The following is a 22,461-nucleotide window of genomic DNA, read 5'->3' as shown; positions in this document are numbered from 1 at the left end:
TTTACTATTTTTCTATTTTTCAAGTTTATACAGCTGCCAGCGATCTCCCTGAGGCAGCACTTAGCCTCAGGGAGATGTGCGCTCTTTCATGCGCATGTGCGAAAGAGTGCACTCTTGCATTTGGAGAATTTCCCCCCCTCCCCCTGCTTGATAGGGAGCACATAGCGCTTCCGGCCAGACGTGATGCTGGGCTGGCCTTAAATGGCCCACCCACTTAAAATGGCGGCGGGGCCCGCTTCTCCGGCGGGGATCGGCTCCCCACCCGCTGGCGATTGCGTCAGGCTCGCCCGCCCGACAGGCAGAAAATTCTTCCCATTGATATATGTATGGGGAGAAATTCATTTGCATAGCGCCACTTCTAGCAGTGCAACACAGGCAAATCACATGAGTGGGCAGCACCAAAGGCCACTATCTGCACCCCCAGCACGATGCTCTTCAGTGATGTTGATGAAGTGGCACTATGCAAACTAATTTCTCCCCTGCAAAATTTTTAAGGGGCTTGGCAGGATTGATTTTGGGAGGATGTTTCCCCTGACTGGGGAATCTAGAACTGGTGGGTTGCAGTCCAGGAATAAGGGGCTGGCCATTTCAGACTGAGATAAAGAAAGATTTCCTGTCACAGAGGGTTAAGAATCTTTAGAATTCTCGACCCTGGAGAGCCCCGAATGCTCAGTTGTTGAGTTTGTCCAAGAATGAGATCCATACATTTTTGGACAATAAGAGAAACAAGGGATCTGAGGATTGGGAAGGTCAAGCTGAGGAAGGAGATCAGCCTTAACTTTATTGAATGGTGGACTAAGCTCAATGGGCTGAATGGTCTACTCCTGCTCCTATTTCTTTTGTTCCTATGTTCTTATAAGGACTGAGCAAACAAATCATTCACTATAATGGTGCAATATTATTACCCAAAGCATTCAACATCAATGAAATTCTTTAAGATGTGGGATTGCCTATCACAGATATGCTCTTCATTCTTTGAGAAAATGTTCAGCATTCACATAAAATTTAGGGCAAATCTTTACAAATTGACGTTCCCGGTGGGGAGCTCCCTTCTTCAGGAACAGGCACACACAGGTCCAGCTGAACAGGAGATAGAACTTTTGAAATCCACCTGAAAGATGTTTGCACTACCCCCCAGCCCAGGACAATGGTGTGTTACAGACGTCCCTGGGTACATGATACAGTGATAAGTGTGTCGGAGCAGGACATACCTTTGCTGAAATCGGAGGGAACCGATTCAGAACTTCTGGGGTCACCAAGTTCAATAATCCTGGTGAAACAAGGACAAAGGTCCCATGAGCAAAAAAGGCCTCTTTTGGTGAGAGTCTGTAGGATTTGGGAGACAGGATCAGGATGTGCTATGTTGAAAGGAACTGAAAATGTGCCAGTTCAGTCCTGATGACTCGCAGCAAGAGTCAATGTTTTGCATTGAGTTGACAATAACAGGGAGGGTTCTCACTGCTCTTGAGTGGAGTTTGTCACTTGTTTAATTTCTTTTTAAACATTTCCATGAGGAACCACAGAAGGTAGGGCTATAGTTAAAAAACATAGTTTTATTTAAATATTGAATCTTGCAATAATACAGTGCCTGAGAAAAAAAGAATTGCATTTATATAGCACCTTTCAAGACCTCAATACATCTCAGTATTTTTCAGCCAATGAAGTACTTTTTGAAGAGTAGTCACTGTTGTAATGTAGGAAATGCAGCAGCTAATTTACACACAGCAAGATCCCACAAAGATCAATGTGACAATGAACAGATAAGCTGTTTTTTGTAATGTTGATTGAGGAACAAATATTGTCAATATATCATGTGAAATAGGAACAGGAGTAGCCTTGCTCGAGCCTTACTCCACCATTCAGTAAGATCATGGCTGATCTTCTACCACAGCCCCACTGTTCTGCCCTCTCCACATATCCCTTAATTCCTTGAGAGACCAAAATCTATCACAGCCTTAAAAATATTTCATAAGGAACATCCACGACTCTCTGAGTGAAAAGATTTTTCCTCATCACAATCCTAAATGATCGACTCTTTATCCTGAGCCTGTTTCCCCACACCCCCCCCCACCCTCCCCCCAACCCTGGATGTTCTAGATTCTCCAACCAGGGGAAACAATCTCTCAATGTCTACCCTGTCCAGCCCCTTCACAATCTTGTACGTTCCAATGAGATCACCTCTCATTCTTCTAAACTCCAGAGAGATAGGACCAACTTACTCAGCCTCTCATCATAAGCCAGGATACATAATAAAGTATTCTAAAATACTTCACAGAGAGAGAAAAAAGACAGAAGTAATGGAGGAAAAGAGTGGGGCAAGGTTTCTAGCTATGATCCAAGAGATACAATTTGAAAAGGTCTTAGGAGGAAGGGGGAGAGGTGGTTTAGGTAAGATAAGGGGTTGGCCATCAAGACACCAGGACTGAGGACGGCTGGATACAGATTTTGCAAACACTCATTGTGGGGATAAAACCAAACATGAGGGTGCAGAGTGGGAACAGAAGAAGTGAAGGGTAGCATGGGAAGATGTTCGAGAATAGTGTTGGGAATTCTATGCTGCCATCTCCCACACGAATAATGGCACAAAACAAGGTTTCTCTTTGACAGTCTTCCACTGAAGCACATGGCAACACTTGTGCCAAACTCAATAACTCAATAATTCAGTAATGCAGGCTGTGAGCACAGCAGGATCCACAAGACAAGAATCTCAGATTTGTGACAAAAATGTAACAGCTGGAAGTACCTGTAAATAAGAGATTTGCAATATTCCGATGGGGCCGGGGGTTGGCGGGGTTGGGGGGGGGGGGGGGGGGGTGGTTAGATGGGGGTGGGGGGGGGGGTGAGGGGTGGGCAGTGGCAGTGGCAGTATTTGTTTCTATTTGTTCATGAGATGTGAGCGTCACTGGTAAGACCAGCACTTGTTGCCCACCCCTAATTGCCCTTGAGAAGGTGGTGGTGAGCTACCTTCTTGAACCACTGCAGTCCATCTGGCGTAGGTACTGTTCGGAAGGGAATTCCAGGATTTCGACACAACAACTGTGAAGGAATGGTGATATATTTCCAAGTCAGGATGGTGTGTGACTTGGAGGGAAATTTGTGGGTGGTGGTGTTCCCATGCGCCTGATGCCCTTATCCTTCTAGATGGTAGAGGTCATGGGTTTGGAAGGTGCTGTCGAAGGAGCCTTGGTGATTTGGTGAAGTGCATCTTGCAGGTGGTCCACACCAGGTGCAGTGGGACGTCAACTGAGCATGAGGAACCTGGAAGTCTTCTGTCTGCCCCCTCTCCTTCATCCATTAAAACTGGAAGTAGGCGGGTCAGAGGCAAGTTGGGGGTGGAGATTCGGTCTTCTAACACTATAATCAATTGGCACCCAAGCCAGATGAACCTAGACACAAATCCTTTTCTTAATAGTGGGTTTTACTTACAGAATGCAGCATTACATATGTCTGCCTCCTATCTAGTAACCCAGTGTCCTAGCAGTCTCTCTTTATAAGTGCTCTAAACATTTAATTAAATAATGCCCATCACTGGTGTATCTTACGAATATAATTAACATACCATGAACACCACCCACCTGTTTTGAGGGTTAGAATTAATGTTTTCTAGAAAACAGATCTGAAAAATATAGTTTGAAAAATCTATTTGCACAGCAAGGCAATTACCCATTGCTTACAATCCTCCAGCTTCAAAAGCAAAATTAATTTTTCAAAAGAATCTGTTAAATAACTCTTCCTAAGTTCAATGCTTTATTATTTTCTGTAAACATGGCATTTTAAGAAGTGCAGGCTTAGTCTGTTAGCCTCAGAGAAAGGTTAAAAAGTAGAACTGAAATTAACCTTTCAGCATTTGACAATTAATTATAAAGGTTATGGTAATGCAGTTTTTAGGTAATCTGACCAATTAGCCAGGGACTCAATTATTAATTGCGAGAGAGCGACTTCAAATCCCTTGATGAAAGTTCCAGCATTTAAATTCTGTTCTTTTTTTAATGAAATCTGGATACTAAGAATTGGTATCAATAAAGTGACAAGAAGACCTCAGATCATTGGAAGAAACGAAATTGCTTCACCAACATCCTGTAGAGAAGGAAGTCTTCCACCCTTACTCAGTCTGACCTATTTAGAAACAGGATGAAGCTATTTGGCCCCCTGAGCCTGTTTTGCTATTCAAATGAGATCATAGCTGATCTGCGACCTGTCTCCTTATACCCGTCTTTGCCCCCAAATCCCTTAATCTATTAATCTCAGATTTAAAGTTAACAATTGATCTAGGATCATCTGCAGTTTGCAGAATAGAGTTCCAACTTCCACTACCATTTGTGCGTAGAAGTGTTTCCTCACGTCACTCCTGAAAGGTCTGGCTTGAATTTGATTACGTCCCCTAGTCACACACTCCACAACTGTCGAAAATAATTTCTCTCTATCTAACCTATCTGCTCTGTTTAACGTCTTGACAACTTCAATAAAATTTTGCCCCCTCCCCACTCTGCACCCCCACAAGCTTTCTAAATTCCAGGGAATACAATCCTGGTTTATGTAATCTCTCCTTGTAACTTAAAATTTGGGTCAGGATTTTTACAGAGCCCACGTTTCTAACAGACCCTATTTTCACTGGTAGGGGAAAGGGTGCAGGGCATGACTCACAGAAAAGTGAAAGCCAAAACTTAAGCAGGGCTATTTAAACTCAGTGCTGAGTTCAAACAGAACCCATTTCACTGTAGCAAGGGCCTTAACCCACAGTGTGGGAGTTACAAATGTTTAGAGTAGTCAAAAATGCTTTTGAAGGGTGGATAAGATCTGTAGAGTTGTCAAGCTGTAAAGTTATTTACATTCCCAGCCTTTGTTCGTGAGAGGCAAAAGAAAACTCAAGGCTGGAAGTTATTTAAATCTTCAGCTCTTTAAAAATAAAGAAAGATGCCGTGTCAGTGAGAGTTAAAAATATTGTTTTAACAGTTACAATAGCTGTTTGTTGACATTACCACAAAGGCTATTATTATGTCATTATTAATGCTTTGCTGCTTTCCACAACTTATCATTATCTCAGTAGGGGATCCTAATTTCACAGTTTGATTGACAGATTTTTAAAGGATTAGTTGTCTTTGATGTGGGATCATAAATAAAAGTCTGTTTTGTTTAAGGGATTACGTACTTAAGGAGATTTAAATTATTTGAATGGGCTTTCATGAATGGGAGTGTTTTTTTAATAGAGTAAAGACTGTAATAGATATTTAGTATTTTATTTTATTTCATCTCAACATGTCTCCTACGGTAACCCCATGGTGGGTACTGGGTGAGTCAGCATGAGGGCTATAATGGACCCTAGTGGTTGGTGAGAGGCATGGGCTGGCATACAGAATATAGGGGGCCATCGGGGTTGGGTGGGGGCACAGGCTGGTAATCAAGGGTATGAGGGGCCAATGGGGATGGGTGGATGGCATAGATTGGCATCAGATGCCAGGGATGAGGCATGGGGAGTGGATGAGGAGGGGTGAGGGCTGGAGGACCTTTTATTCAACAAAACAACTGGGACCAAGTCCCAAACAACTGAGCCGGGTCTTTTAAACAGCCTGGCTTGGCACTCGGCAGCCCCTAAGACCACCTCCGTTCTGCAGCCGGGGGCGGTGTGCCCTCCCTTGCGTGCCCCTCCCCCCCACCCCACTCTGAAGCGAAGATCCCGCCATTCGGATGAGATTCTACCGAGGCAGGCACGGAAAGCCGGGAGATTTCCCAATTCCCACTACCCGACACGGGAGTGAAAATCTGGGCCTTGGTGGGGGAATTCCCTGTGCCCGCTGATGTCAGGCATGGTCAGTGGCGTGAGCGGACAATATGGTGCAATCGGTTTTCCGACAGCGGAAAACCAGTTCACAATTGTCCGCCCAGCCCGCTGAGGGTGGGCCGCGTTTCCCGCCATTGACGTTGGGATCCTCATTGTAATACATCAGCGTATCATTATCAGGTCAGCCTGCCAGAATCCTCCCCCCCCCACACACCGCTGGATTGTCTGTCCACATCGGTGTGAAAGCACACCGACGTGTTTCACAACAGCACATAAGCGAAATGCACTTGGCGGGCTGCACTTTGAGGGGAATTCGGAGGTGAGTACACAGTAACGTTGTGCAGCACACACCAGGGTCACCTGTTGGACTTCAAGCTTGAGGACGTCGGGGAGGGTCAGGGTTAAGGGTAGCCCTGCTGTTGAGGTGACTTGTAGGGGGGGGGGGGGAGGGGTTGGGGGGCAAGGGCTGCTCTGTTGTTGAATATAGCGCACAAGCATTCGGGGTAGGGGATGGGTGGGCAAGGGAAGTGACCACGCATTAGGAAACCTGTTTAAAGTGACCATTTCTCTGCAACTGAGACAGCTCCTACACAACCACATTGATATGATCGGATTCGGGCACCTAGCTTATCTGCCCACTCAAGTAACACGGAGGCATCAGAGTGCCGCCAAGCGCTTCACCGGCACAGGCTGCAAAGTCCTGAAATCGTGAGCGTTTTAGTGGACGGCAGAACAGTTGAAAGACAGCACAGGTTGTACAATCTCCTTGCTAAAGCTGGCCTTGGAGCAGTCACAGGTGGAGGTGCTCACAGCCCCTTGCAATGTCAGCGCCCTGGTTTAGACCAGTCTCCCCCATGGTTAAGGCTAACAGTGCAGCCTTGCAGGGTGGGTTAGAAGAATGCCTGCGCCTGAGCTGAGAGCACAACGTGCAGTCCAATGGGCAAAGCTGCTGTCAACCGGTGGGGTGGAATGGGGGCGGAGAGGGTGGGGTTTCGGGCAGACATGCAGCGCTCTAATCTCTGACCATCCAAGTGGTGGCCAGCACTCTCCGGGAAGCATTAGGGGGCCTTCACACTTAACCCGGACAGGTTCTTAGTCCACCCATGGTAACCACGTCTCTCTCTTCTGTCCTGCAGGAGGAGTACATCAGGATTATGGAGCCTGGTGATCTAGCTGTATGACCTACAGAGCACGAAGAAGACGGAGGAGAGAGCAACCAAGGGTCCTGGCTGCGCAGAGGCCGGAGCAGCGACCTCAGGAAGAAGGGGTGGCTGGGGTTCCCGCACACACTGCCGAAGAGCCACAGTGAGCCGTCACTGGTCAGTGCCTAGCAACGCCCAGGGTCTATAGACGCCGCCTTTCATTCCTGCAGATGACCCGAGAACCTGTGTTGCTGAAGAATGCTGATGTCTAAGGAACTGGTCAGTCACATCTGCCAGCTACTGCAGGATTTGGCGCCACAGGGACATGGGGGGCATCCACTGTTAGTGGGAGTGAAAGTGACAGTGGTGCTCAATTTCTACACCAGTAGCTCCTTTCAGGGCTCCACAGGTGACCTCTGTGGAATCTCATAAGCTTCCACCCACAAATGCATCCATGAGGTCATGGATGCCATCTTCACGAGGGTACACAACTTTGTGCATTTCGCCTGGGATAAGGACAGCCAGGATGCAAGACCGATTGGATTCACCCAGATCTCGGTTTCCCACAGGTGCAGAGTGCGATCAACTGCACTCACCTGGTGCTCAGATCTCCGTCACAACACATGGTGAACTACATCAATTGCATGGGGTTCCACTAGCTGAATGTGCAGCTGGTGTGCGACCACCAGAAATGTATCCTGCAGGTATGCACACGGTTTCCAGGGAGTGTGCACAACACCTACATATGCCTGTCATGGAGATGCAGTGGAGGCCCTAATAGTCATTCGGTTGCAGGAGGATGATGATGACATGCAGTGAGGACACCCCATAAATCTTCACACAGCCTCTGTGAATGTGACTCCTGTCTGGCTGAGGGCAGCTTGCTTGTGCTCTGTGATCAGGGCCATATCATAGAGACGGAGTCATGAAACTTTAGAAGCACCTGATCATTTGTCTGCCACCAGCACCTGAGCCCTTCAGGAACACAGTGTCACTGGTCACAGATGCTGAAGAAATGGGGGCCAGCCCCAACTTAAAGGTGCTGAGATCACAGAGAGAGAATGAGGGAATTCTGTGGTGCCTGCCCACTACATTCCGACAGCAATGCAAGCACCATCGAGGTGCTGGCATCAGTAATGTGTCCAGGGAGTGTGAAGCCGGACACACGCTTTGGTCTGAAGTCTGCACAGACACAGGGAAGAGGCCCTGGAGTGAGACACCTGCCTTTATCTTGTGCAGAAAGGTTTCACATATGAGTAACATGAACATTGCTCACCAGAACAAGGAGCTTTGGCAGGAAGATTTTCTTGGGAATTTATTGACAACAGTGAACAGTATGTACAAGTGATTAACACACCCAGGCTGTGCAGCTAATTCTTCTTAACTTCCCTAACCCTGCCACTACATCTCAGTGCTCCCCGGACATCCACAGAGATGGAGGCAGCCTGCTGACTGTGATGACCTTGGCAGGCGTCCTCTGGAGGGCTGAGACTTGGAGGGCCCCGGCCTGCTTTCGGGGTCCTGCTGTGTGGCAGTGGCACCCTCCTTGGCCTGTGGAGCTGGAGCTGCTGAGGTCACAGGAAGAGGAGGGCTGGATTGGCCAGACGATCTCGGAGTCACCTGGATGGATGGGCCCGGAGTGTGCATCTGCTGATCCTCCTCCCTATGGGTGCTGAAGGCCCCAGACTGACTCCTTGAGGAGCAGGGGTAGCTGGAGTGAGATCGAGCTGCCCGACACCCCTCTCGTATACACACTGATGGAGGCCAACAATGGCATCAATGATGGAGTTGAGCCCGGACAGTAGTCCTGTGCCAAGGTCTCCATGGTGGCTGCCATCCTACCTACTGTTGACCTCGATGCCTAGATGCCCACCGGGATGTCCTCCACCCCCGCTCTGACTGCAGGATGGGCAGCAACAACACTAACCCGGCTTGGGAGGCGGTGGCAGTGGTGGTCAGTGCCAATGACCTTCAAAAGAGGACAGCCAACCAATGCCGCAAGAGGATGAATGATCTCCTCCATCATCTCAGAGTGAAGGTAGACGGACTCCTCCATTGTGCCTTGCAATCTGAGGAATGCCGCGGGCTTGCCTTCTTGATGTTCCCGAGCCTTCCTTTGCAGTTCGAGCAACTGTGCCATGACCGAGTCCAGGGGCTTGTCATCTGACTCGGACTCAGCAATGTTCTGGTCTCCATCAGTCCTCTGGGTGCCAGGTACCTTGGGAAGTCCCTGCCTCCACTTGCTGTGGGTCCAACGGTGCAATGTGCTCACCAGATTATGATCCTGGGGCTATTCTAAAGCTAGGTCCCACCGAGGTGTGCATCTCTGCGCTGGTGGAGGGTATGAATCAGTGCTGTGACGAGACTTCAGGAAGGGTGCCTCCAGATTCCTCTTCAGAGGTTTCTTCAGGGCTTGTTTGGAGACCCTGAGTCGTGGACTCCTTGCAGATGTGCAAGGAGAGATAATTAGTGCCTGGCAGTGGCCTGTGAAACAGGACACATGACTCACAGCATGGTTGTCTGATGGATGTTGCACTGCTGGATCCTCACTTGGTAGAGCAGCGCTGACCTCACCGTCAGCACAGGACCCGTCCAGATCCTCGCCGGCCAGCTGGATGACTTTGTTTTCAAAGTCCATGAGGACCTTGATTTCAGGCATTCCTCCACCGGTCTGCAACCTCTCCCTGTTGTTGTGTGCCAGCTTGTCCTGCATGAATAGCGATGGAGAAAGTGTAAGCAGGACACCTGCAAAGCCAGATGATAAATATGCTTCGCATGTATGGGTGGTGAGTGGTCCCATGGACGGGATGGGGACAATGACGGTGAACGTGAGAGAGTGAATGGTTTGTGAGTGTGAGAGCTGAGAGTGATGAGAAGAGTGACTTACCCTGATGGAACGGAAGAGATCATTCATCCTCTTGTGGCACTGGGTGGCTATCCACTCTTGCAGGGCATTGGTGCTGACCACCGCTGCCCACCGCCTCCCGAGCTGGGTTAATGCTGTTTCTGCCCAGCCTGCAGCCAGAGCAGGGGTAGAGGACATCCTGGCGGGCTCCTACTGCATCCAAAAGGCACTCGAGAGACGCATCGCTGAATCTGGGGGGGCCACGGTCTTCTTCAGTTTCAGGGCCATGTCTTCCGTGCAGGTGCTGTGGGCCAGAAGCACTGAGGTGTATGCCTGTGGCTGGACTTTAATTATGGCATGCTGGCACGATGAAGCAGCGAGGTGATGGCGTGGCAGCTGAGTGAGAGCCCGCCTGCCTTGGAAAAAGCTTGTTTCCTGGGAATGCATGAATTATGTGGCAGGTTTTAGGGACGACATGATGTGAAAACCCACCAGCACGGCCAGCTGGTAAAATGTCATTTTACCCGCCCTGTACCAAACTTAGTGCCAATCTGGGACGTTTCCGCCCTTAGAGTCCAGGTATGGTTCTGGTAAATCTACACTGCACTCAAAGACTAGGGTTGTTAGCAGAACTGCTCTCAGTGGCTCCAGGTGTGGACTGACCAAGGCTTTGCGTAGCTCTAGCATGACTTCAAACTCCCTGTAATCGAGCCCTCTGTGTATAAAACCCAGCGGCTCTCATCCCACAGCAACATGGTTGATTCTTAATAACAGTCTGAAGCGCACTAACAAGCTACACTATTGTATCAAACTGCTGGATTGTGATGAATTTCCCACTCCTATCGCATTCTTTTGTGTGTGTTTCTCTTCTTCTTAACTTAATTAACTTTATGCTAGTGCACACTTGCTCTGTGGGGAACCAGGTCGCTGTGAACACAACATGCAGTGCAGTTGCAATAGATTTTGTATTCATTCTTCAGAACATTTTAATTAAAATTGCAGATCATGGTACATGACTACAATACACTCTCAGTCAAGCAGCTTCCAGCCTTGGGAGATTGTGGAAGACATAGAATGACAACAGAGTACCAGAAATACCACTGATTAAAAACTGCACAATCTGAAGTGAAGTATAAGGAAGGATGACTAACAGAACAGCACAACATTGGGTTTTTGTTTTGGTCAGAGACTCTCACCTCCTTGGTGTCACACTGAAAATGATAGGATCATATCTGTCATGCGACAGTCAGAAAGAAAGGTAACTTTGAGTGTGCCTGGCAGATGGGAGTGGGGTGGGAGAGCAACAGGAAGGCCACTGGGAATTTTACAGGCCCCCTTGCCTTTAAACCCGCCGGCGGGGGAGGGTAAAATTGTGCCCATAAAGATAAACAGTAACAACAACAACTGCTGAACGAACAATAGATATACTCATCCACATAGATCTATCACGGCACTGAAGGAGACCATTTGGCCCATCAAGTCCATGTCGGTTCTCTGTAGAGTGATCCAGTCAGTCCCATTCCCCTGCTCTATCCCTGTCGCCTTGTGGGTTTATTTCCCTCGAGTGCCCATCCAATTCCCTTTTCGTAACATTGATTTTCTCTGCTTCAGCCACCTTCATGGACAGCAAGTTCCAGATCATTATCAGTCACTCTGGAGAGATGGTCGTGTGGCGGTAATGTCGTTGGACTAGTAATCCAGAGGCCCAGTCTAATGCTCTGGGGACAGGGATTCAAATCCCACTGAGGTAGCTGGTGGAATTTAAACTCAATTAATAAATCTGGAATTGAAAGCTAGTTTCAGTAATGGTGACCTTAAAACTATCATAGATTGGTGCAAAAACCCATCTGGTTCACTAATGCCTGTTAGGGAAGGAAATCCGCCCTCCTTACTTGGTCAGGCCTACACGTGACTCCAGACCCACAGCAATGTGGTTGACTCTTTACTACCCTCTGAAATGACCGAGCAAGACACTCAGTTCAAGGGTAATTAGGGATGGGCAACAAATGCTGGCCTAACCAGTGGTGCCCACATCCCATTAAAGAAACTTGAAGGTGACCTAATTTGGGTCTTGGTTAAGCAATGCCTTGATCTTAAATTCCAGGACTTACTTCTAAATCCATCAACGGCCTTCCCCCTCGCTATCTCTGTCATCTCCTCCAGCACAACAACCCTCGGAGATATCTGCACTGCTCTAATTCTGGCCTCTTGTACATCCACAATTTTAATCACTCCGTGATTGGTGGCCGCACCTTCAGTTGCCGAGCCCAAACTTTGGCTCACCTTCCCAACACCTCTCAGCCTGTCTGCCCAGTTTTCTTCCTTTAAGACGTTCCTTAAAACCAACTTCTTTGATCAAGCTTTTGGCCGTCTGACCTAATATCTCTTGATGTGGCTTGCGTAGTACATAGAGTTAACAGAATGGGTGTGTGTTGGATCCAGTGCCCTGGTTTGTGGAGCTAAAGGATGCAGGTTGCACACTTGTTTCACGGTGACCTAGTTGGTACCAAGACAGAGAAGATCAGTAGACCGTTCTTAGAAGAAACACATCCTGTTTATTTACAAAAGGAACTCAGCTCATTGCCTTCCTTTCTGGTGCCGGGGAAAAATTGGATTGTTTTTACCCATATCTCCTGGGCCTCCAGTGGAGCCGTTCGCTCACTCCCGACCAGTCCGGGCCCCAACAACTAGTCCTTACCGACAACAGTCCTCGACACAGCATTGTGTCAGTCAGCCTGCTCCTACCGAGCGAAAGTGGTCCACCACCTTGCCACACGCTAAGGCGCCGAGAAACTCCAATTGTCTTGCAGGCTTAAACACGATAACTCCACTTGGGCCAAAGCCTGGAAAAATGGTACAAAAGGGCGGGAAGCTGGTGCCCCGCCATTTTTAAATATCTGCAGGGTGGTGCAAGGTGGCAGCACAAGTGGCAGGATTGCCCAGCAGGGGACACTGAACGCTTCAGATGCGGCAGGACAGGCCATTTCCAGCACTTCCGCTCAGCTAGAGTCTCCATTAAATGGGGCCAACGACAACTCCAACGGAACCCCTTGTACCATCTGTCTTCCCACTCCACCCGTGGCCGAACTTAGGGCTTGACCTCTTTGAATTCCACGGCAAGATTCACCTCATGGTTATTGATTATTACTCTTGATGGTCAGAGGTAATCAGGCTTCACACAACCAGATTGGAGTCTGTCATCAGGGCACTACAGACAGTCTTTCACACCCATGGATTCCTGGACAAAATTATTTCAGATAATGGGCCTCAATTGGCAAAAAAAAACCATTTTTGTCAGTTCACCATTAAAATTGAGATCTCCCCTCTTCAGCCACAAGGCAATGGGAGGGTGATTGTGCAGTCTGGACCAGTAAGGAACTGATGGCCAAGAATTTGGAATCCCCTTGAACTCTCATGCAGTACTGGACCACACCCCCTAGTCAACGGATTCTCTCTAGCTGAACTCCTAACGGGCCGCCATTTAAAAACGCAGGTTCCCCTACAGCCTGCAAACCATCAGGCTCATGTCACCCCCACTGACCATAACACAGTGGGAGTGAAGGAGTTGAACCTCCAGGAAGAACAATGCCAATGGTACAATACCAGACACAGAGCTAAAGCTTTGCCACCAGGCCAGCAAGTCTAGATCTGGGACCAACAGGCAGTAGGCTTCATTCTCACTTGCATGCTGTACTTGTATTTGGTTCAGATACTGCTGGGTACCATCCACAGAAACAGGCAAGCCCTCATTGCATTCCCTCCCACAAGATCGCAGGGTTTTGACTACCACGAGATGTGGAACAAAGACCCCCAAAACACTCCAGATGCTCCGAGATGTGTTGACCCATCCCAGAGCCCACTCCCGGTCGCCAGGAAACACTTGGGTATAGTGGTGAATGCTCCCCAGTGATTCTGGGGCACCCTGTCCGGTGGTGGGGGGTTTGTGGGGTGGGAGCGAGGGGTGCAGAAGAAAGAGGCAATAATGTAAATAGTTCAAAAATAAACATCATATAAATGGTTAAAAATATAGCTTCACATCATTGTTATAAAGAAGGTAATGTATTTGGCGGAGGGGAGGAGGGTTGGAATGTAAGAGTTAACAGAATGGATGTGCTAATCTCTGAGGCACATGATAATGTAGAACTGATATCAGGCAGTCACCTGCTAGGTACTGTTGGCAACAGACAGGTAGCCCGGAGAGGAGATGTGCCTCTCCTGTAACCCACTGTGTACATAGTGTGAATAGTGTAAATAAACTAGCTTTTTACTGTTGTCTGTGACATCTTTTGATGATCTGCTTCTATCACTGCTTGCTTGCCCCTACAACCACACCACCCCCCTCCACTTCTCTCCACCACCCCCCCCACCCCACACACACACACCTTAAACCAACTTATATTTCATCCCTTCCTTGGATTCACCTAGTTCTGTTGAAGGGTCATGAGGACTCGAAACGTCAACTCTTTTCTTCTCCGCCGATGCTGCCAGACCTGCTGAGTTTTTCCAGGTAATTCTGTTTTTGTTTTAGCTTTTTACTCAAACACCCTGATATGCCTACAGGTTCTTCTTGCTAGAATCCTGGCTGAGCACATTCTACAACAGCTCAGTGTCATAGTTTGTTTAATAATGCTCCTGTGGAGTGCCTTGGGATGTTTCATTACATTAAATGTGCTATATAAATATAGTTTGTTGTTGGCTTCGCTAATAAAAATGAAGAAACATTGGGGCAGCAGCTTAAATCACAAACTTGTGTCTCATTGCATGCCCAATGTCCTGGGGTTGTATTCAGGGCCATTCAGGGGTGTGGTGCCAAATTGTGAGTTGCCAGAGCTCTAAGAAAAGTTGGTGGCCATTTTATTTCTAAATCTACTATTATTTTGTTTTCCCATGTATTAATTATTTAAGTCCCCAATTGTCAGTAAAACTATGCTTTTTAAGTGAAAAATGTTAGTGCTGGTAGGCATTTTATTTTAAACCATGTGGCATTGTGAATCATTTGTCTTTAGCATAGCAAGAATTTCATTATGCAACAGTTTAATTATTTAATTAAAACCTATTAAAAATACGAATCACAAAAAACTTTGCTTACTTCTGACTGGGGGATGGTATATAGAGGGGCCACTGCTTTTCTTGATATATATTTATAACCTAGACCTGGGTGTACAGGGCACAGTGTCAAAATTTGAAGATGATGCAAGACTTAGAAATATTGTGAACTGTGAGGAGGATAGTGATAGACATCAGGAGGATATAGACAGGCTGGTCAAATGGGCATACACATGGAAGATGGAATTTAACACAGAGCAGTGTGAAGTTATACATTTTGGTCAGAAGGATGAGGAGAGGTGACAGAAAATAAAGGATACAATTCAAAATGAAATGCAGGAGCAGAGAGACCTGGGTGTACATGTGTATAAATCATTGAAGATGGTAGGACAGGTTGAGAAAGCAGTTGATAAATTATACTTAATCCTGGGCTTTATAAATTGGGGCACGGAGTACAAAAGCAAGTTAGTTATGAACCTTCATAAAACACTGGTTCAGCCTCAATGGGAAGGATGTGAATGTTCTAGAAATGGTGCAGAAAAGATTTACCGGAATTGTTCCGAGAATGAGAGAGTTCAGTTATGTGGATAGATTGGCGAGGCTGGGGCTATTCTCCTTGGAAAAGAGACGGTTGAGAGGAGATTTGTTAGGTGTGTTCAAAATCATGAGGGGTCTGGATAGTGTGAATGGGGAGAAACTGCTCCCATTGGCAGAAGGTCGAGAACCCTGAGGTGATTAACAAAAGAACGAGAGGGTGACATGAGGGAAAACTTCTTTATACAACAAGTGGTTTGGATCTGGGATGCACTGTCTTAATGTGTGGTGGAGACAGATTCAATTGTGGTTTTCAAAAGGGAACTGGATAATTATCTGAAGAGAAAAGATTCTACGGGGCTACAGGGAAAAGGTGAAGGAGCGGGACTAATTGAGTTGCTGTTGCAGAGAACTGACCCAGAGACAGAGTGCTGAATGGCCTCCTTCTGTGCTGTCACCATTCTATGATCCTAGTTATAGATACATTCAAGGAACTTGATAAACACATTATAAGGAAAGAAGCTGAAGGTTACCCTGATAATGTGCTCAAGAAGGATGGGAGGAGGCTTGTGTGGAACATAAACACCAACATAACTGAGGTGGGCCAAGTGGCCTGTTTCTGTGCTGTAAATTCCATGTAAAGCTGTCAGCAGGGAATACAAATACTAAACTGTGTTTCACATCCTCAGGCCATCACAGCCAAGGAATTAATGTTCAGTAGGCAAACACAGCAGGATGTTTGGGTGTTTAATGCTGCTTTAAATCCTGGGACCCTCGAGCTTCAAAGACCCTGAAATGCCAGTTTATGAGAAAATTGTGTACAGGGAGCTGTAAGGTCTGTATTATTTTACAGTCAGGGAGCTGTACAGGAGGGTTACTGCTGTTGCTGCTGTTACACAATGACACTCAGCAGCAGCAGCAGTGTGAGGCCCAGGACCCTGGGCCTGGCCTTCCCTCCGCCACTTCTTAACCTCCCCAGGCTCCAGATTCATAGTCACACCACAAACTCCAGACATTCCGGTCAACTCCGGACATTCCGGTCAACTCTCACTGTTCAGCCTGAACTCAAACTTCAGGAACTCATGGCCAAACTTGCCCTCATGCCCCACACAATAACGCAGGTAGAATTCTCTCCACATGGTCCCCGCGCTGGTCACCTCTGTGTCACAATTCACACAGCCCCATGTGGTCGTGAGGGGATTTCCCTCCAGTTTCCATCAATGAGCCAAATCACCAACCCCCACCCCCCCCCCTCATGTGTTGCTCCTGGAAACAAGTAGCTTCAATATTGGGGTTAGTGAGGATTAAAATCAACACTAATCATACAGATTGAAAATCCAGTCAGACAATTAATGGAATGGATTCCACTGAGATCAGTGGAAAAAAAAATCAAGTGGGAAAAATCAAGACGGTCAATCAGCAACGGAGAGTTTACCACCCAGCAGTAAATACTAAAGCCTTTTAAATAAATGGTGCCGGAGCAGTGCTCCAGTTTATGAGAAAGCTGTGTGCAGGGAGTTGTAAGGTCTGTATTATTTTATAGCCAGGGAACTGTACAGGAGGGTTACTGCTGTAGCTGCTGCTGCACCTTGACTCAGAGACATCCAGCAGCAGCAGTGTGAGGCCCGGGACCCTGCGCTCTGGCAGCACTATGCCCCTGGGGCCACTATTGAGTTGTCCGCTTTTCTGAAACTGTTTACTAAACTGGTAGACAACACAAGGTGTTGATTAGCAAACCCCTCCATCTTGTTCCTTGTACAGGATGTTACACTCTAGGGCAACAATATTTTTTGAAAACAAGTACTGGGGTATTCCTTTCATCTGGTAAACCAGTAGGGTCGATGCTGAACGATGGCATTTGATTAGGAAATCAGTCAGCTTTTCTGTCACTCTCTTTTCATGCAGTAGTCACTTCACCAGCAGCATATGTACACAGCTGCTGCTACTGATAGGAAAATGCCGTCTGCTGCCAGCACAATCAGCTTGCTTTGCGCACACATCCCACGCATCTGCTGCCTGAATGATCCTGAAGAGAAAGACATTAAACTGCCACAAACTGTGCCAGTATACACACAAAGTTCCACGTTCGCAACAACGCTACAGGGATGTTAAACGGAGTTAAATGATTCGGAGGAAACTCGTCCTCAAAAGTAACCACAGCCTGCTAGGCAAAAAGATCTTTGATTTTCCCCTTGACAGGCCAGCCAAATACCAGAAAGCAATCAGGCAATTATTTAAGGCCATGCACTTGCTGCTGTGCAACATCCCAGAGAAGGATTGATTCCTTCATTACTCACGCATACCTCTCAACACATTAGCTTCGAGTGGGATTATGATACTGTCTGCAAGAGATATCGTCACCTTGAACAATTTCACCTCCATTGTGTTTAGGGAGGAGAAGCTAGAAAGAAAGGAAAGACTTATTTAGTGCCGTTCACAAACACCAGACCTCCCAAAGTGCAATAGAGCCAGTGAAGATACCCTCATGGAAGTGTAGCCTACTGTTTGTAATGTTGGAAATGCCAAAGCCAATCTGCACTCAACAAGCTCCCACAAACAGCAATTTGCTCATGATCAAGCCATCTGTTTTTTGTGGTATTGATTAAAGGAAAATATTGGCTAGGACGTCAAGGGATATCTCCCCTGCTCTTCTTCAAAATAATGCCATGGAATCTTTAACATCCACCTGAGAGGGAAGTTGTGAAGCTTTTAGGACAAAAACAGTTATTTATTCAGCCAGAAACATTTAGAGTTAAAACTGCATGAGCTGTTAAACATGGACCCTTTATTATGTCTTATCAGACTCCCTCTGCCAGTACAAGTATGTATGGTGGACTTAAGTGGACAAAAAAACGCACAAATGCAATTTTCAATACACTACAGATGTATCATCCAAAAGACAGCACCTCTGACATTACAGCACTACCTCACTGTGCCAACCTGTGCTCAAATCCTTGAGTTGAACTTGAACTCACAACCTTATGTCTCAAGAGCACGGGATACTACCAGGGGAGCCACAAGTGAGGTGGGAAATGTTGCAACCAGAATATTTTTGCAGTGTTGAAAAAAAACTGTTAACATTAAAGTTGCTATGGTATCCAGTGAATTATGTATTTTGGTAAGGAAAATGGATCAAAATCTATCAGAGAGTCAGTTCGTTATGTTAAAAATGATTTCCTTTTTTCAGGAGAGCATTCAGTTGGAAGCAAGATCAGAAGTGTCAAAGAAATCAATTAGTGTGGAACAGGTATTGAAATATCATTGAGCTGAGACTGAGATCCCAAAATCAAGGATCTAGACATGAGAGACCACGAAAATAAACAGTGAAATACCAGAACAAGAACAAAGGCAAAAATACCTGGAAAAACTCAGCAGGTCTGGCAGCATTTGCGGAGAGGAGCACAGTTTAACTGTGTTCTTCTCCACCGATGCTGCCAGACCTGCTGAGTTTTTCCAGGTATTTTTGTCTTTGTTTTTGTTTTGGATTTCCAGCATCTGCAGTTCTTTGCTTTTATCTCAGTGAGATACCAGGCCTAGTTAAGAAGAAAGGTTGGAACCTGCAGTGAGCTATCACAGAAGTGACAACAAGATGCATGACAGAGAACAGCAAAAACGTTCACTATACCTGCTCAGTGAGGTAACCTGGGCCTAGGAAATTGATTTTAAAAAGAAAAAAGACTTGCATTTCCATAGCGCTTTTCATGTCTACCAGACATTTCAAAGCACTTTACAGCCAATGAAGTACTTTTTAAGTTGTAGTCACTGTTATAATGTAGGAAGTGCAGCCGCTAATTTGCACACAGCAAGCTCCCACAAACAGCAATGTGATAATGACCAGGTAATGTTTTTTGTGATGCTGATTGAGGGATAAATATTGGTCAGGACACTGGGGAGAAATCCCCTGTTCTTCTTCAAGGTAGTGCCTTAAGATCTTTTACATCCCACCAAGCAGGCAGGTGGGGCCTTGGCTTAACCAAATGATGGCATCTCCAGCAGGGCAGAACTCCCTCAGTACTGACACTGGAGTGCCAGCCTTGATTTTTGTCTCAAGCCCTGAAGTGGGACCTGAACCCAGATCCTTTTTTTTTCATTCATTCATGGGATGTGGGCACCATTGGCTGGGCCAGTATTTATTGGCCATCCCTAATTGCCCTTGACAAGGTGGTAGTGAGCTGACTTCTTGAACCGCTGCAGTCCATGTGGTGTAGGTACACCCACAGTGCTGTTAGGGAGGGAGTTCCAGAATTTTGACCCAGCGACAGTGAAGGAACGGTGATATATTTCCAAGTCAGGATGGTGAGTAACTTGGAGGGGATCCTCCAGGTGGTGGTGTTCCCATGTGTCTGCTGCTGCTGCCCTTGTCCCTTTAGATGGTAGTGGTTGTGGTTTAGGAAGATGCTGTCTAAAGAGGCTTGCTGAGTTCAGGCAGTGCACCTTGTAGATGATACACACTGCTGCCACTGTGCGTCAGTGGTGGAGGGAGTGAATGTTTGTGGATGTGGTGCTAATCAAGCGGCTGCTTTGTCCTGGATGGTGTTGAACTTCCTGAGTGTTGTGGGAGCTGCACTCATCCAGGCAAGTGGAGAGTATTCCAACACACTCCTGACTTGTGCCTTGTAGATGGTGGACAGGCTTTGGGGAGTCAGGAGGTGAGTACTTGCCACAGGGTCACAAGCCTTTGACCTGCTCTTGTAGCCACAGTATTTATATGGCTAGTCCAGTTCAGTTTCTGATCAATGGTAACCCCCGGGTTGTTGACATTGGGGGATTCAGCCATGGTAATGCCATTGAATGTCAAGGCCGATGGTTAGGTTCTCTCTTCTTGGAGATGGTCATTGTCTGGCGCTCCTGTGATGCGAATTACTTACCTTGTGATTCAGAGGGAGAGTGCTATCCACTGAGCCACAGCTGACGTCAAAGGAGTCACCCAACAATAAGTAAGAAGGCAGGAAATATATCTGCAAAGGTAAATATAAATATTTTTGTATTTCATAATTTAAAAAAAAGCTTTTAAAAATTGAGAAAACTGCCAGAATGCACAATGGCAACCACAAATCCATGTTGGGACTCATAAATGCTGCAGACCATTAGTCTCCATTTTCTGGATGAAATTGAAACAAAATTGGCTGCCAGGGAACTTGCGAGCAATCTCACAGAGCATGGAGGAGGCCAGCCCCAACTTGTATCAAGGCTCCTCAGAATGTATAAAGACCAACTGGGCACGATGGACTGAGCTATGAGTTTCTAGGCCAGAACGTAAATACAATGGTGTAGTGTTTCTGTGACTGGACAAGTAGTCGAAAGGCGTGGACCAATAATTCTGGGATTTTAAGTTCAAATCTCAGTTCAGAAAAGAAATCATGAAGCGGCTGCATTGTTGGAAAATCCACCTGGTTTACAAAATATCCTTTAAGGTAAGAAACTGGGCTTGACGTGACTCCAATCCTCCACCAGTGTGTGGTTGACTCTGCTTCCTGCTGAAGTGACCCAACAAGTCAGTCAGTGGCATCAAAATACTTTTGCAATGGTTCGTGTAGAAGGCTCAGCACCACCTTCATAGGGCAAGTGGTATCGGCAATAAAAGCCCGGCCTTGTCAGTGTCACCTGTATCACGAGAATGAAGGAATAAAACACAGGTTCCTGCAATCTCAGGATTGGATTGCGACATACCTGACTCTTATTTTTTCTCATGTCAGTTTACTTTTGCAATCTTACTGTTATGGGACTATAACAGGTTTGTCAGGCTTGGTAACCACGGTAGGGGGAGGGAAGGAGATCTGGTGTCCTGGTGGTCAGGGGTAGAGACTTCAGAAGCGTAGTCGAATGTGGTAAATACTTCTCGTATTCCTACTTATACATGAGGCTAATTTTCCCTGAGGTGGCCAGGGCCGAGGCCAGGGCCAGAGTCATGCAGGGCTGAGGCCAGGGCCAGGGTCATGCAGGGCTGAGACTAGAGCCAGGGTCAAGCAGGGCTGAGACCAGGGTCAGGGTCCTCCAGGGCTGAGGCCAGTGCCAGGCTCATGCAGGGCTGAGGCCAGTGCCAGGCTCATGCAGGGCTGAGGCCAGGTTCAGGGCCAGGGCCAGGGTCAGGGCCAGGGTCATGCAGGGCCGAGGCCAGCTCCAGGGCCAGTGTCAAGGTCAGGGCCAGGACCAGGGTTGGGGCCGTATGGGGCCAGGGCAAGCCAAAGTTTCAGCAAGAACCTCAGTCAGATTTGTTTCTATTCATTCATTGGATGTGAAGCCTGCATTTATTGCCCCTTCCTAATTGCCTTTGGGATGGTAGGTGCCTAATTTGTTTAGCCATCAGGATGATTTGACACAGATATATAAAGTAGTTAAAGGACTCAGTTGGGTTCCTATTGCTGGATTATTTAAACTTGTTTGATTGGGGAGGATCTGGGGGTCAAGCATACATGGGTAAGCTAGGTTAGATGGAGGCGGGTCTTTTCCTTGAATATGTTAGACCTACATTGCAACATATATAAGAGGATATTAAAATATACAAGTCACACATTAATTATACTTTTCCTACAGCATATCGGTGACTACACTTCAGAAGTGCATCATTGGCTGTACAGCATTTTATTAAGCAGTGAAGTCATGCTAGTTGCTTTATAAACATAAGCCTTTCTTTGGAACAAGTTTATTGAGTACTGACTCTCTGCAACAGATCCTGTTTATGGTAGAGATTTGGGGCAGGATCTTGAAGAGGCAATGGGGGTCTTGGCCGCTGGCTGGAGAGCCAGCAAGACCATATATTACCTCTCACTGCACCTTGTACCATTCGGGCACTTGACAGACCAGTGGCGGGCATTTCCCTGGGATCATGGACTCTGCGACAGAAGTCCTGCCCACCAAGAGCTGCCAGCCAATCAGAGGCTGGCAGCTATTCTTTACTCAGCAGTGCTGATTCCTTCCAGAGTTGACCCTGTTTTTTCCCTCTTTATTCTTCTGTGGGATGTGGGCATCGCTGACAAGGCCAACATTTTTGCTCATCCTTATTTGCCCATGAACTGAATGGCTACTGGGCCACTTCAGGGGGCAGTTAAAAGTCAATCACATTTAACCGGGTTTTTTTTGTCTCTCCCAGCGTGATTCATGGCTGCTGACTGGGT

This window comes from Carcharodon carcharias, chromosome 3 (assembly GCF_017639515.1).
Source record: "Carcharodon carcharias isolate sCarCar2 chromosome 3, sCarCar2.pri, whole genome shotgun sequence".
In the NCBI taxonomy this organism is placed as follows: domain Eukaryota; kingdom Metazoa; phylum Chordata; class Chondrichthyes; order Lamniformes; family Lamnidae; genus Carcharodon; species Carcharodon carcharias.
Note: the sequence above shows the minus strand (reverse complement) of the source record.